Source organism: Nothobranchius furzeri, chromosome 6 (assembly GCF_043380555.1).
Source record: "Nothobranchius furzeri strain GRZ-AD chromosome 6, NfurGRZ-RIMD1, whole genome shotgun sequence".
NCBI classification, from domain to species: Eukaryota; Metazoa; Chordata; class Actinopteri; order Cyprinodontiformes; family Nothobranchiidae; genus Nothobranchius; species Nothobranchius furzeri.
In genome coordinates, this window is record NC_091746.1 from 38,776,680 (window position 1) to 38,793,253 (window position 16,574).

At 36.6% G+C, this 16,574-nt stretch overlaps 1 protein-coding gene and 1 long non-coding RNA gene across 3 annotated transcripts in view; both read left to right on the top strand.

Moving 5' to 3' along the window:
- Window positions 1-16,574, top strand: part of LOC107395585 (seizure 6-like protein) — a 454,127-nt gene that overhangs the window by 317,747 nt on the left and 119,806 nt on the right. The gene's annotated exons all lie outside the window — the stretch shown is intronic.
- On the top strand, window positions 1,327-11,505 carry LOC139070299 (uncharacterized). Its single transcript, XR_011520839.1, has 3 exons — window positions 1,327-1,468; window positions 4,183-8,789; window positions 11,445-11,505. It is a non-coding gene; the product is annotated as an uncharacterized lncRNA (long non-coding RNA).

Sequence of the window (16,574 nt, forward strand, 5' to 3'; positions counted from 1 at the left end):
TCTTCACCATTTCTCAAGATAAATTGATGAGACTCTACACCCTTATGAAGTATGAGCGGTAAGCCCTATCTACCCGATTTTGTGTGGATTCACCAATAGGGGGCGCTAAAGAGTCAAAAAGTTTGTTTCAGCTAAACGGCTTGATGGATTTCCACAGAACTTGGCACATATGTTAATCATCGGACCCTTAAGCTATATTTTGAAAATGATTAAAAAGTGGGCGTGGCTTATAGGCTTTAAAAATTTTCGCCCTTTTACTCATGAAAAATACATATTCTATACAGAAAATTACAATTCATATCAGTCATCGTGACATCTACAATCACAGAAAATTTTTTGAATTTTGTCCAATAGGTGGCGCTCTGGTACCCCAAAAATATTTTTGGCATGTTTCTCCCCATTTCTTTTGTAAAAAAACAAATGATCTATTCCAATGTGTTCTTTGAGTCAGTCAAATTTAGATGAGTAATTTAAAAAATGTTTTAAACTTATGCAAATTAGTAGAAATTTGCATAGTAAGTCCAACGTACTTTCGTTAACTCCTCCCGGCCGTCAAACTCAATCACATCAAAACTTTCCCTGACAAGAGAGGAGGAGCGGCTGACCAAAAGATGTGAAGGGATTTTCGATAATTTGCTTATTTTTTTAAATATGATTTTTTTAAATAATTTTTTGGGAATGAAAAAGTTTTTTTAGCGTAACTTCAAGAGATTTTGACATTTTTCAAAGCTGTTCATAACAGTCATACCTAAGGTCAATTCAAGTGTATGTCCTGGTTTTCAACTTGATTAAACAATAGGGGGCGCTATAACTGGGAAGAAATTATACTGCTGAACCGGCTAAATGGATCGGCACGAAACTTAGTGGCTGTCATCACTATAAAGTCTTAAGACTACATTATCAATATGGTAATGATTGATCAAAGTGGGCGTGGTTTATGATCATTTAAAATTTCAAATTTGAAAAATTTCCTAAAAATCACTATTTGCATGTAAGAGGCTAAGATTTCCAGATTGTGTTAAATGAATAGGCTAGAGCTTTTGTCACGAAAGCCGCAGCTCCACAAAGAGGTTTGCGCTTTATATTTACGAAAATACGTTTTTAGGCTAGCAATTGTAGCGCAAATTCTGTTCTCACAACCTTCTTGTAATTTGCTACAAAGTTCACTCTTAGGTGGTTTATGAAACAAAAAAAATGTCGTCTTGATATGAGCTCCCCCTTGTGTTTAATTTTAGGACATATTTTTGTCTACAGACATTGATGCAAATATTATTTTATTGTAAGTACAGTTTTACATTTATGACCCCAACAAAAATATAAGAAGAATTCTCACGTCACAGAGGCAACCTGGGAATATTTTGAGATTTCTGTACAAAAGCATAGATTTTTAATTAATTTTTAACTTTTTACCAGTTTTTCTGTATAGTTGGACAACAACGTAATTAATTTTTGTTAGAAAACTTTTTAGGTATACAGTAAATATAAGCCATTTATAACATCCCACATGTACCTATGGTGATCTGAGATTTTTCTCCTAATTTTAGAAAGTAGCACTATTTTTTTATAAATATTTTTATTTTTGTTGTGACCTTTATAGTTATATTTCCCAATTTTTCTTCAAAAAAGCTTTGAGTCAACTGATTTAAAAACAACATCATATTATTCCGCATGTTAACACTGCCATGTGAGAATATTTTGGTAATTTTAGGATGATTTATGTATTTTTCATGATTTTTTAAAACATTTGTTCAGTAAGTCACAAAATGAAACTCATAGTTTTTGTTGAAAATCTTTTAAATCTAAAGACATTATCAAGTGTTTATGTTATTGGTAATATTCTGTTGATGTATAGATCATTGTTTGATAACCTCACTCATTAAATCTTCACGTTCTTTAATAAGGAAACAGTGGAATTCCATTGTAATCACGATTGAGGAGTCAGCCATGCCTCTGAAAGATATGTGTATAGGCTTTGCAGGTTTAATGACGTATCCTGAGTGTTACTTTCATTGCGCCGGTTGAAGTGAGCTGACGAACGCCGGCGGGAGAACGTGTTTTTGGGGCAGGACCGCGTGAGGACTGGCGAAGTGGAGGGCGGGGCCGGGTAGGCGACTGGCGCTGGGGGCTTGGAACCCGTTGATAACTGCTTGCAGTTCTAGTTAGGGTTCCAAGCCCAAAGGGCAGGGAACCCTATTGTTTTTCTACGGATTTTTCATTATTATTTATTATTCTTCTCCGCTACGTTTGTATGGGGGCAGGAGCCAGAAATTGCCAGGAAAAATCTGACATGGCAGTCTGATACAAAATCCTGACCGCTACTCAGATTCGAAAATTTGGACCCCGCGTCACCTAGGTGGCGCTATTGCGGAGGTCAACACGTTTCAGCTACTAGCTCCCAAACCGTAGGTCCTACAGTCATAAACTTTATATGTACATGATCCTTGGGTGATTCTCCATCTTTTTTGTATTGGCCACGCCCATTTCCGCCTAACTAGATTTTTTGCTAGATCGCAAAAAACTCAAAACTTACTTTTAATCACCTATTCGTCATTTTTCGTCGAATCAACTTCAAACTTCGTACATATGATCTATGGACTAAGATAAGTTGTGGTGATGAAGAAAAATGCAGAAATATTGAAAATTGGGCTAATGACACCATGTCAAAATCAGTGTGCTAGCTAGCACATGTGGTAATTGATGATATCTTCACCATTTCTCAAGATAAATTGATGAGACTCTACACCCTTATGAAGTATGAGCGGTAAGCCCTATCTACCCGATTTTGTGTGGATTCACCAATAGGGGGCGCTAAAGAGTCAAAAAGTTTGTTTCAGCTAAACGGCTTGATGGATTTCCACAGAACTTGGCACATATGTTAATCATCGGACCCTTAAGCTATATTTTGAAAATGATTAAAAAGTGGGCGTGGCTTATAGGCTATAAATAGGCTTTAAACGTTTTCGCCCATTTACTCCTGAAAAATACATATTCTATACAGAAAATTACAATTCATATCAGTCATAATGACATCTACAATCACAGAAAATTTTTTGAATTTTGTCCAATAGGTGGCGCTGTGGTACCCCAAAAATATTTTTGGCATGTTTCTCCCCATTACTTTCGTAAAAAAACAAATGATCTCATCCAGTATGTTCATTGAGTCAGTCAAATTTAGATGAGTATTTTACAAAATGTTTTAAACTTATGCAAATTAGTAGAAATTTGCATAGTAAGTCCAACGTACTTTCGTTAACTCCTCCCGGCCGTCAAACTCAATCACATCACATCTTTCCCTGACAAGAGAGGAGGAGCGGCTGACCAAAAGATGTGAAGGGATTTTGGATAATTTGCTTATTTTTTTTAATATGATTTTTTTTTTAAAATTTTGGAGAATGAAAAAGTTTTTTTAGAGTAACTTCAAAAGATTTTGACATTTTTCAAAGCTGTTCATAACAGTCATACCTAAGGTCAATTCAAGTGTATGTCCTGGTTTTCAACTTGATTAAACAATAGGGGGCGCTATAACTGGGAAGAAATTATACTGCTGAACTGGCTAAATGGATCTGCACGAAACTTAGTGGTTGTCATCACTATAGAGTCTTAAGATTACATTATCAATATGGTAATGATTTATCAAAGTGGGCGTGGCTTATGATCATTTAAAATTTCAAATTTGAAAAATTTCCTAAAAATCATTATTTGCATGTAAGAGGCTAAGATTTCCAGATTGTGTTAGCTGGATAGGCTAGAGCTTATGTCACGAAAGCCGCAGCTCCATGTTGAGGTTTACGCTTTATATTTATGAAAATACATTTTTAGGCTAGCAATTGTAGCGCAAATTCTGTTCTCACAACCTTCTTGTAATTTGCTACAAAGTTCACTCTTAGGTGGTTTATGAAACAAAAAAAATGTCGTCTTGATATGAGCTCCCCCTTGTGTTTAATTTTAGGACATATTTTTGTCTACAGACACTAATGCAAATATTATTTTATTGTAAGTACAGTTTTACATTTATGACCCCAACAAAAATATAAAAAGAATTCTCACGTCACAGAGGCAACCTGGGAATATTTTGAGATTTCTGTACAAAAGCATAGATTTTTAATGAATTTTTAACTTTTTACCAGTTTTTCTGTATAGTTGGACAACAACGTAATTAATTTTTGTTAGAAAACTTTTTAGGTATACAGTAAATATAAGCCATTAACAACATTCCACACGTACCTACGGTGATCTGAGATTTTTCTCCTAATTATAGAAAGTAGCACTATTTTTTTATGAATATTTAAATTTTTGTTGTGAACTTTATAGTTATATTTCCTAATTTTTCTTCAAAAAAGCTTTGAGTCAACTGATTTAAAAACAACATCATATTATTCCGCATGTTAACACTGCCATGTGAGAATATTTTGGTAATTTTATGATGATTTATGTATTTTTCATGATTTTTTAAAACAATTGATCAGTAAGTCACAAAATGAAACTCATTGTTTTTGTTGAAAATCTATTAAATCTAAAGACATTATCAAGTCTTTATGTTATTTGTAATATTCTGTTGATGTATAGATGATTGTTTGATAATCTCACTCATTAAATCTTCACGTTCTTTAATAAGGAAACAGTGGAATTCCATTGTAATCACGATTGAGAAGTCAGCCATGCCTCTGAAAGATATGTGTATAGGCTTTGCAGGTTTAATGACGTATCCTGAGTGTTACTTTCATTGCGCCGGTTGAAGTGAGCTGACGGGACGCCGGCGGGAGAACGTGTTTTTGGGGCGGGACCGCGTGAGGACTGGCGAAGTTGAGGGCGGGGCGGGTGGGCGACTGGCGCTGGGGGCTTGGAACCCGTTGATAACTGCTTGCAGTTCTAGTTAGGGTTCCAAGCCCAAAGGGCAGGGAACCCTATTGTTTTTCTACGGATTTTTCATTATTTATTATTTATTATTTATTATTATTATTCTTCTCCGCTGTGTCTGTATGGGCGCAAGAGCCTGAAATTGCAAGGAAAAATCTGACATGGCAGTCTGATAGAAAATCCTGACCGCTACTCAGATTCGAAAATTTGGACCCCGGGTCACCTAGGTGGCGCTATTGCAGAGGTCAACACGTTTCAGCTACTAGCTCCCAAACCGTAGGTCCTACAGTCAAAAACTTTATATGCACATGATCCTTGATTGATTCTCCATCTTTTTTGTATTGGCCACGCCCATTTCCGCCTAACTAGATTTTTTGCTAGATCGCAAAAAATGCAAAACTTAGTTTTAATCACCTATTCGACATTTTTCGTCGAATCAACTTCAAACTTCGTACATGTGATCTATGGACTAGGCTAAGTTGTTGTGATGAAGAAAAATGCAGAAATATTGAAAATTGGGCTAATGACACCATGTCAAAATCAGTGCGCTAGCTAGCACATGTGTTAATTGATGATATCTTCACCATTTCTCAAAATAAATTGATGAGACTCTAGAACCTTACAAAGTATGAGCGGTAAGTCCTATCTACCCCATTTTGTTTGGATTCACAAATAGGGGGCGCTAAAGAGTCAAAAAGTTTGTTTCAGCTAAACGGCTTGATGGATTTCCACAGAACTTGGCACATATGTTAATCGTCGGACCCTTAAGCTATATTTTGAAAATGATTAAAAAGTGGGCGTGGCTTATAGGCTTTAAAAATTTTCGCCCTTTTACTCATGAAAAATACATATTCTATACAGAAAATTACAACTCATATCAGTCATCGTGACATCTACAATCACAGAAAATTTTTTGAATTTTGTCCAATAGGTGGCGCTCTGGTACCCCAAAAATATTTTTGGCATGTTTCTCCCCATTTCTTTTGTAAAAAAACAAATGATCTATTCCAATGTGTTCTTTGAGTCAGTCAAATTTAGATGATTAATTTAAAAAATGTTTTAAACTTATGCAAATTAGTAGAAATTTGCATAGTAAGTCCAACGTACTTTCGTTAACTCCTCCCGGCCGTCAAACTCAATCACATCAAAACTTTCCCTGACAAGAGAGGAGGAGCGGCTGACCAAAAGATGTGAAGGGATTTTCGATAATTTGCTTATTTTTTTAAATATGATTTTTTTCAATAATTTTTTGGGAATGAAAAAGTTTTTTTAGCGTAACTTCAAGAGATTTTGACATTTTTCAAAGCTGTTCATAACAGTCATACCTAAGGTCAATTCAAGTGTATGTCCTGGTTTTCAACTTGATTAAACAATAGGGGGCGCTATAACTGGGAAGAAATTATACTGCTGAACCGGCTAAATGGATCGGCACGAAACTTAGTGGCTGTCATCACTATAAAGTCTTAAGACTACATTATCAATATGGTAATGATTGATCAAAGTGGGCGTGGTTTATGATCATTTAAAATTTCAAATTTGAAAAATTTCCTAAAAATCACTATTTGCATGTAAGAGGCTAAGATTTCCAGATTGTGTTAAATGAATAGGCTAGAGCTTATGTCACGAAAGCCGCAGCTCCACAAAGAGGTTTGCGCTTTATATTTACGAAAATACGTTTTTAGGCTAGCAATTGTAGCGCAAATTCTGTTCTCACAATCTTCTTGTAATTTGCCACAAAGTTCACTCTTAGGTGGGTTATGAAACAAAAAAAAATGTCGTCTTGATTTGAGCTCCCCCTAGTGTTTAATTATAGGACATATTTTTGTCTACAGCCACTAATGCAAGTATTATTTTATTGTAAGTACAGTTTTACATTTATGACCCCAACAAAAATATAAGAAGAATTCTCACATCACAGAGGCAACCTGGGAATATTTTGAGATTTCTGTACAAAAGCGTATATTTTTAATGAATTTTTAACTTTTTACCAGTTTTTCTGTATATTTGGACAACAACGTAATTAATTTTTGTTAGAAAGCTTTTTAGGTATACAGTAAATATAAGCCATTTATAACATCCCACATGTACCTATGGTGATCTGAGATTTTTCTCCTAATTTTAGAAAGTAGCACTATTTTTTTATGAATATTTTTATTTTTGTTGTGACCTTTATAGTTATATTTCCCAATTTTTCTTCAAAAAAGCTTTGAGTCTACTGATTTAAAAACAACATCATATTATTCCGCATGTTAACACTGCCATGTGAGAATATTTTGGTAATTTTAGGATGATTTATGTATTTTTCATGATTTTTTAAAACATTTGTTCAGTAAGTCACAAAATGAAACTCATAGTTTTTGTTGAAAATCTTTTAAATCTAAAGACATTATCAAGTGTTTATGTTATTGGTAATATTCTGTTGATGTATAGATCATTGTTTGATAACCTCACTCATTAAATCTTCACGTTCTTTAATAAGGAAACAGTGGAATTCCATTGTAATCACGATTGAGGAGTCAGCCATGCCTCTGAAAGATATGTGTATAGGCTTTGCAGGTTTAATGACGTATCCTGAGTGTTACTTTCATTGCGCCGGTTGAAGTGAGCTGACGAACGCCGGCGGGAGAACGTGTTTTTGGGGCGGGACCGCGTGAGGACTGGCGAAGTGGAGGGCGGGGCCGGGTAGGCGACTGGCGCTGGGGGCTTGGAACCCGTTGATAACTGCTTGCAGTTCTAGTTATTTATTATTCTTCTCCGCTACGTTTGTATGGGGGCAGGAGCCAGAAATTGCCAGGAAAAATCTGACATGGCAGTCTGATACAAAATCCTGACCGCTACTCAGATTCGAAAATTTGGACCCCGCGTCACCTAGGTGGCGCTATTGCGGAGGTCAACACGTTTCAGCTACTAGCTCCCAAACCGTAGGTCCTACAGTCATAAACTTTATATGTACATGATCCTTGGGTGATTCTCCATCTTTTTTGTATTGGCCACGCCCATTTCCGCCTAACTAGATTTTTTGCTAGATCGCAAAAAACTCAAAACTTACTTTTAATCACCTATTCGTCATTTTTCGTCGAATCAACTTCAAACTTCGGACATATGATCTATGGACTAAGATAAGTTGTGGTGATGAAGAAAAAGGCAGAAATATTGAAAATTGGGCTAATGACACCATGTCAAAATCAGTGTGCTAGCTAGCACATGTGGTAATTGATGATATCTTCACCATTTCTCAAGATAAATTGATGAGACTCTACACCCTTATGAAGTATGAGCGGTAAGCCCTATCTACCCGATTTTGTGTGGATTCACCAATAGGGGGCGCTAAAGAGTCAAAAAGTTTGTTTCAGCTAAACTGCTTGATGGATTTCCACAGAACTTGGCACATATGTTAATCATCGGACCCTTAAGCTATATTTTGAAAATGATTAAAAAGTGGGCGTGGCTTATAGGCTATAAATAGGCTTTAAACGTTTTCGCCCATTTACTCCTGAAAAATACATATTCTATACAGAAAATTACAATTCATATCAGTCATAATGACATCTACAATCACAGAAAATTTTTTGAATTTTGTCCAATAGGTGGCGCTGTGGTACCCCAAAAATATTTTTGGCATGTTTCTCCCCATTACTTTCGTAAAAAAACAAATGATCTCATCCAGTATGTTCATTGAGTCAGTCAAATTTAGATGAGTATTTTAAAAAATGTTTTAAACTTATGCAAATTAGTAGAAATTTGCATAGTAAGTCCAACGTACTTTCGTTAACTCCTCCCGGCCGTCAAACTCAATCACATCACATCTTTCCCTGACAAGAGAGGAGGAGCGGCTGACCAAAAGATGTGAAGGGATTTTGGATAATTTGCTTATTTTTTTTTAATATGATTTTTTTTTTTAAATTTTGGAGAATGAAAAAGTTTTTTTAAAAGTAACTTCAAAAGATTTTGACATTTTTCAAAGCTGTTCATAACAGTCATACCTAAGGTCAATTCAAGTGTATGTCCTGGTTTTCAACTTGATTAAACAATAGGGGGCGCTATAACTGGGAAGAAATTATACTGCTGAACTGGCTAAATGGATCTGCACGAAACTTAGTGGTTGTCATCACTATAGAGTCTTAAGATTACATTATCAATATGGTAATGATTTATCAAAGTGGGCGTGGCTTATGATCATTTAAAATTTCAAATTTGAAAAATTTCCTAAAAATCATTATTTGCATGTAAGAGGCTAAGATTTCCAGATTGTGTTAGCTGGATAGGCTAGAGCTTATGTCACGAAAGCCGCAGCTCCATGTTGAGGTTTACGCTTTATATTTATGAAAATACATTTTTAGGCTAGCAATTGTAGCGCAAATTCTGTTCTCACAACCTTCTTGTAATTTGCTACAAAGTTCACTCTTAGGTGGTTTATGAAACAAAAAAAATGTCGTCTTGATATGAGCTCCCCCTTGTGTTTAATTTTAGGACATATTTTTGTCTACAGACACTAATGCAAATATTATTTTATTGTAAGTACAGTTTTACATTTATGACCCCAACAAAAATATAAGAAGAATTCTCACGTCACAGAGGCAACCTGGGAATATTTTGAGATTTCTGTACAAAAGCATAGATTTTTAATTAATTTTTAACTTTTTACCAGTTTTTCTGTATAGTTGGACAACAACGTAATTAATTTTTGTTAGAAAACTTTTTAGGTATACAGTAAATATAAGCCATTTACAACATTCCACACGTACCTATGGTGATCTGAGATTTTTCTCCTAATTATAGAAAGTAGCACTATATTTTTATGAATATTTAAATTTTTGTTGTGACCTTTATAGTTATATTTCCTAATTTTTCTTCAAAAAAGCTTTGAGTCAACTGATTTAAAAACAACATCATATTATTCCGCATGTTAACACTGCCATGTGAGAATATTTTGGTAATTTTATGATGATTTATGTATTTTTCATGATTTTTTAAAACAATTGATCAGTAAGTCACAAAATGAAACTCATTGTTTTTGTTGAAAATCTATTAAATCTAAAGACATTATCAAGTCTTTATGTTATTTGTAATATTCTGTTGATGTATAGATGATTGTTTGATAATCTCACTCATTAAATCTTCACGTTCTTTAATAAGGAAACAGTGGAATTCCATTGTAATCACGATTGAGAAGTCAGCCATGCCTCTGAAAGATATGTGTATAGGCTTTGCAGGTTTAATGACGTATCCTGAGTGTTACTTTCATTGCGCCGGTTGAAGTGAGCTGACGGGACGCCGGCGGGAGAACGTGTTTTTGGGGCGGGACCGCGTGAGGACTGGCGAAGTTGAGGGCGGGGCGGGTGGGCGACTGGCGCTGGGGGCTTGGAACCCGTTGATAACTGCTTGCAGTTCTAGTTATTTATTATTCTTCTCCGCTACGTTTGTATGGGGGCAGGAGCCAGAAATTGCCAGGAAAAATCTGACATGGCAGTCTGATACAAAATCCTGACCGCTACTCAGATTCGAAAATTTGGACCCCGCGTCACCTAGGTGGCGCTATTGCTGAGGTCAACACGTTTCAGCTACTAGCTCCCAAACCGTAGGTCCTACAGTCATAAACTTTATATGTACATGATCCTTGGGTGATTCTCCATCTTTTTTGTATTGGCCACGCCCATTTCCGCCTAACTAGATTTTTTGCTAGATCGCAAAAAACTCAAAACTTACTTTTAATCACCTATTCGTCATTTTTCGTCGAATCAACTTCAAACTTCGTACATATGATCTATGCACTAAGATAAGTTGTGGTGATGAAGAAAAAGGCAGAAATATTGAAAATTGGGCTAATGACACCATGTCAAAATCAGTGTGCTAGCTAGCACATGTGGTAATTGATGATATCTTCACCATTTCTCAAGATAAATTGATGAGACTCTACACCCTTATGAAGTATGAGCGGTAAGCCCTATCTACCCGATTTTGTGTGGATTCACCAATAGGGGGCGCTAAAGAGTCAAAAAGTTTGTTTCAGCTAAACGGCTTGATGGATTTCCACAGAACTTGGCACATATGTTAATCATCGGACCCTTAAGCTATATTTTGAAAATGATTAAAAAGTGGGCGTGGCTTATAGGCTATAAATAGGCTTTAAACGTTTTCGCCCATTTACTCCTGAAAAATACATATTCTATACAGAAAATTACAATTCATATCAGTCATAATGACATCTACAATCACAGAAATTTTTTTGAATTTTGTCCAATAGGTGGCGCTGTGGTACCCCAAAAATATTTTTGGCATGTTTCTCCCCATTACTTTCGTAAAAAAACAAATGATCTCATCCAGTATGTTCATTGAGTCAGTCAAATTTAGATGAGTATTTTAAAAAATGTTTTAAACTTATGCAAATTAGTAGAAATTTGCATAGTAAGTCCAACGTACTTTCGTTAACTCCTCCCGGCCGTCAAACTCAATCACATCACATCTTTCCCTGACAAGAGAGGAGGAGCGGCTGACCAAAAGATGTGAAGGGATTTTGGATAATTTGCTTATTTTTTTTAATATGATTTTTTTTTTTAATTTTGGAGAATGAAAAAGTTTTTTTAGAGTAACTTCAAAAGATTTTGACATTTTTCAAAGCTGTTCATAACAGTCATACCTAAGGTCAATTCAAGTGTATGTCCTGGTTTTCAACTTGATTAAACAATAGGGGGCGCTATAACTGGGAAGAAATTATACTGCTGAACTGGCTAAATGGATCTGCACGAAACTTAGTGGTTGTCATCACTATAGAGTCTTAAGATTACATTATCAATATGGTAATGATTTATCAAAGTGGGCGTGGCTTATGATCATTTAAAATTTCAAATTTGAAAAATTTCCTAAAAATCATTATTTGCATGTAAGAGGCTAAGATTTCCAGATTGTGTTAGCTGGATAGGCTAGAGCTTATGTCACGAAAGCCGCAGCTCCATGTTGAGGTTTACGCTTTATATTTATGAAAATACATTTTTAGGCTAGCAATTGTAGCGCAAATTCTGTATTCACAATCTTCTTGACATTTGCCATAAAGTTCACTCTTAGGTGGTTTATGAAACAAAAAAAAATGTCGTCTTGATTTGAGCTCCCCCTTGTGTTTAATTATAGGACATATTTTTGTCTACAGCAACTAACGCAAATATTATTTTATTGTAGGTACAATTTTACATTTATGACCCCAACAAAAATATAAAAAGAATTCTCACATCACAGAGGCAATCTCGGAATATTTTGAGATTTTTGTACGAAAGCATTGATTTTTAATGATTTTTTAACTTTTTGCCAGTTTTTCTGTATAGTTGGACAACAACGTAATTAATTTTTGTTAGAAAGTTTTTTAGGTATACAGTAAATATAAACCAATTACAACATTCAACATGTACCTATGGTGATCTGAGATTTTTCTATAAATTTTAGAAAGTAGCACTATTTTTTTATGAATATTTTAATTTTGACTGTGACCCTTACAGTTATATTTACTGATTTTTCTTCAAAAAAGCTTTGAGTCTACTGATTTAAAAACAACATCATATTATTCCACATGTCAACACTGCCATGTGAGAATATTTTGGTAATTTTATGATGAGTTATGTATTTTTCATGATTTTTTGAAACATTTGGTCAGTAAGTCACAAAATGAAACTCATTGTTTTTGTTGAAAATCAATTAAATCTAAAGACATTATCAAGTATTTATGTTGTTTGTAATATTCTGTTGATGTATAGATTATTGTTTGATAATCTCACTCATTAAATCTTCACGTTCTTTAATAAGGAAACAGTGGAATTCCATTGTAATCACGATTGAGAAGTCAGCCATGCCTCTGAAAGATGTGTATAGGATTTGCAGGTTTAATGACGTATCCTGAGTGTTACTTTCATTGCGCCGGTTGAAGTGAGCTGACGGGATGCCGGCGGGAGAACGTGTTTTTGGGGCGGGACCGCGTGAGGACTGGCGAAGGTGAGGGCGGGGCCGGGTGGGCGACTGGCGCTGGGGGCTTGGAACCCGTTGATAACTGCTTGCAGTTCTAGTTTATTGTTGTGACAGCAGGAAGCTCAGCTTTCTGGAAGACAGTCAGCCAAGAGACAATACAAAACAAGATGTATGCATCTAAATGGGCACCTTCATCCTTCTGGTTCTGTGTGTTTTACCATCTTATTCAGACCTTCACATCTCATTTAAATTGCTCCCAAGAGCTCTGAGGCTGCAGGTTTGTGTTGTGAAAAAGCAGAGCAGCCGATTTCAGTGATCAGAGCCTTCAGTCAGGCAAAAGGAAATAATCAGTAAAATCACCTCCTGTTTGTGTTCCAACAAACTGCCCAGTCTGCAGAATTAACACACCTCACAGGAAAGCAGCAACAGCAGCAACACATCCAAGGTGAAATGATGCCGCTGCAGAATAACAAGACCTGATTTGAACACTGAGAAGACGACACTGATGAGAAAAACACTTCAGTGAGCAGATTAAATGCTCCAGACTTATAGCATGTGAGTGTTGCCACGTCTGCAGAGTCAGAGTATCCAAACAACTGCAGGAATCTCAACTAGACCTATCTCCTTCCAATAAAAGGATAAATTATTCTCCTCCAAAAACTATTACAAGATCCTTTGCTCATGCAGAGCAGAAGAATCAGACAGCTCGTTATATCTGAGAAGGAAATTAGACCTTAATTTGTCCTCAAAATCCTGAGTCGACAGTTCTGGAGTGTGTGAAACATGAACAAGCTTACATCTAACCAGAGGAAATGAAAAGCTGATAGGGAAATTCACTAATGTGCAGCATAAGTGCACGGTGCAACTTTATTTCTCCTGCTATCTACTCCTTCTCACCTCACAAAGCTAACATCACTAATATTGAGCTGGAGCATGCAGCCATGGCTGTCAGCAAGTTTGGGCAATCAACACGATAGACAGCAGGAGCAGAAGTGACTGAAAACACGTTTTCAGACTGAGCTACAGGTCTAAACAGAAGAACAAGTCAGAATGGAGCTTGGTGATCAATGTTCAGCATCTACATCAATCACATCCAGGCACCTTCCTCTGATCCTACCTACCACCACAAGGAGGGGATCAAAACATCTGAGCAGTTCTTTTTGCTTATATTTGTATTTCTGTCTTCCTCTGGAACAACTAGCACTGTTTTTAGTTGACATCTGCTTTAAAACTGTATTCTTTGTCAGCTGCTTGTGTAGACTCGTTAAGTTGTGATGAGCTGGAGAAGGTCCAGCCATCAAGGGCATGGGAACTCAGGGAGGTTCACACAAAGCTAACTTGAATACTCCCTGCTTGCAGCTCCCCTTAAAAAGCACTCACCACAGTTTAGCCATTTTGGTTTTGCACTTAGATTTCAAGTAGTAGTGAGACATTCAAGAATATACAGAAGTACAGTAGCTTGAGTCTGAATCTGCAGGGTTAAATTCAGCAGTCCTTCAGTCACCATGAGAACACTAATTCTCTACTTACTTAAAATAAGTTTGCTTTGTCCATGATGGCCTGCTCTGGTCACTTTTAAAGAACAGTGGACAGTCGAGTGAAAAGAGTTTACCCTCTTTCATTTCTAAGGTGTTTTGTTATTTGATAGACATCAAAATGCAGAACCCTCATTTATCAACTGTACTTACGCACAGACCAGAGTATTTCGTGTGTTGGAACGTTTTACATATTGTGTGGCATTCACCAATTTGTACTTGTGCATAGAAATGTTCCTAAATTTTAGGAACGCTCCGACCACGCGTATGAACAACATCTAGTGGTAGAACATGGAAACGGCAACACTGAAGGTCGCAATCATCTACGTGTGTTCCTCATCCAGAAAATATTTTTACCCAAAAATGAATTTAGTTTGTGGAGAAACAGATTTATTGCATAACTGGTGTTAGAATAGACACGTGACTGACAAGAATCTCACATTAGCTATGTTTACATGTGCAAAATTTCCCCAATCCAGTTCAAATCTTGGTTGATCAGAAATCCCAAACCTCTCTTTATATGGACACCAGCTGAAATGATCCGATCATGCCGTGAGTAAACATAACCCAAACATTCAGTCAGATTAAGATGGTTGAGCATGCTCAGAGTTCTGTTTACCTCCCACCATGTTTTCGACTTGTCCTGAGCGTCTGCAAAGGCAGAAAGACATCCTGCTGCAGTTGCACACATGCGCCGTGGGCATCATTTTACTCCAACAATCCGAATGGTTGTGTACATGGAGGTCAATCGGAATGATCAATTGACAAAACCACCTCTTTCGGTCGGAACGAGGAATGCAATTTCATTCCGATCGGCCGCATCAGATCAGAATATTCCGATCTACATATTTGCATTAGGAATTTTTTTTTATCTGATAGAGCATTCATTCTGATTACTTGTGCCCATGTAACGTAGATACTGTAGCAAGGCTGATCTGTGTTTTTGGAGGATATGACAGAGCGTGCTCTCTGGATTGAACGCGTCTTCCGTGAGCACACTGTTCTCCCCAGAAGATACTTCTGGAGCCATGCCATGATTTGTGACCCTTCATGTAAAGCGACAGACAAACACCAAAAATCCAAAGATTCCAGTCCATATTCAGACAACTACAAGAACCCACGAGAAGCTCCGCTGCTCCTTGAACATAAATGAGTTGCCAAGGTAACAAAACTGACTGATTCATATGTTGTACTGAGACAACAAACATATCCAAACAGCAAAACTCCAAACAAAACATGCATAGTTTACACTATACAATATAAACTGTGAATGACAACCCATGACTCTACTGTTTATCATACTACATTTTATGTGGAACCATCTTTCTCCTCTGTCCCGACCACGTTTACAACACCTGCATCCTTTGCGTCGATCTTGCTATCAATAAAGTTTTTCTTTTTTTCTTCGTGAAGAAAGCAGGGATTCCCCTTATGAGCTGAAGAAGAAGAAGAAGAAGAAGAAGAAGAAGAAGAAGAAGAAGAAGAAGAAGAAGAAGAAAATATCATTTCTATAGCGCCTCTCAAGATAAAAATCATGAGGAGCTTCACAAAAACAAAAAATAAAAAAATGTAAAAATATAAAAAAGCATTTAGAAAATGTTTAAAAATATCTTTAAAATGAGCAAAAATAAGCAATTGCGATTTAAAAGAAAAAATGTTAAGAAAGAGAGAGAGTGAATAGGAAAGAGGGAAATCATTGGATCCTGAGGAAGGTAGAATAGGTGGGGAGAGCAGAATAAAGAGAGAGTGGTGAAGAAGATCATACAAAAGCCAGCTTGAACAAGTGAGTCTTCAGCTGCTTTTTGAAGGAGACCACTGAGTCCATTGATCTCAGGCTCAGGGGGAGAGAGTTCCAGAGTCTGGGGGCCACAGCAGCAAATGATCTGTCACCTTTGGTCTTTAGCCTGGTGCTGCACAACCAGTAGGCTTTGATCACTGGACCTCAGGGACCTGCTGGGAGTGTAGGGACTAAAAAGATCACCAGTGTAAGATGGTGCTTGTCCATGTAAGGCCCTATGAAGATGCGGTGTGACCAAAAAATGAGTGTTTCTGTATGTTGTTGGGTATTTTTATATGTACCACACAGGAGAGAAGTCAGTAGGTTTTAAACACTGTGAAGAGGCAGCGGAGAGCAACCGACCAAAAGCCTGCAAAGGCCCATGTCCGACTAACTCTGGCGTGTTCTCTCTCTTCAGCTGGTTTCATTGAAACATTTGCAACCAGGACAAAGAA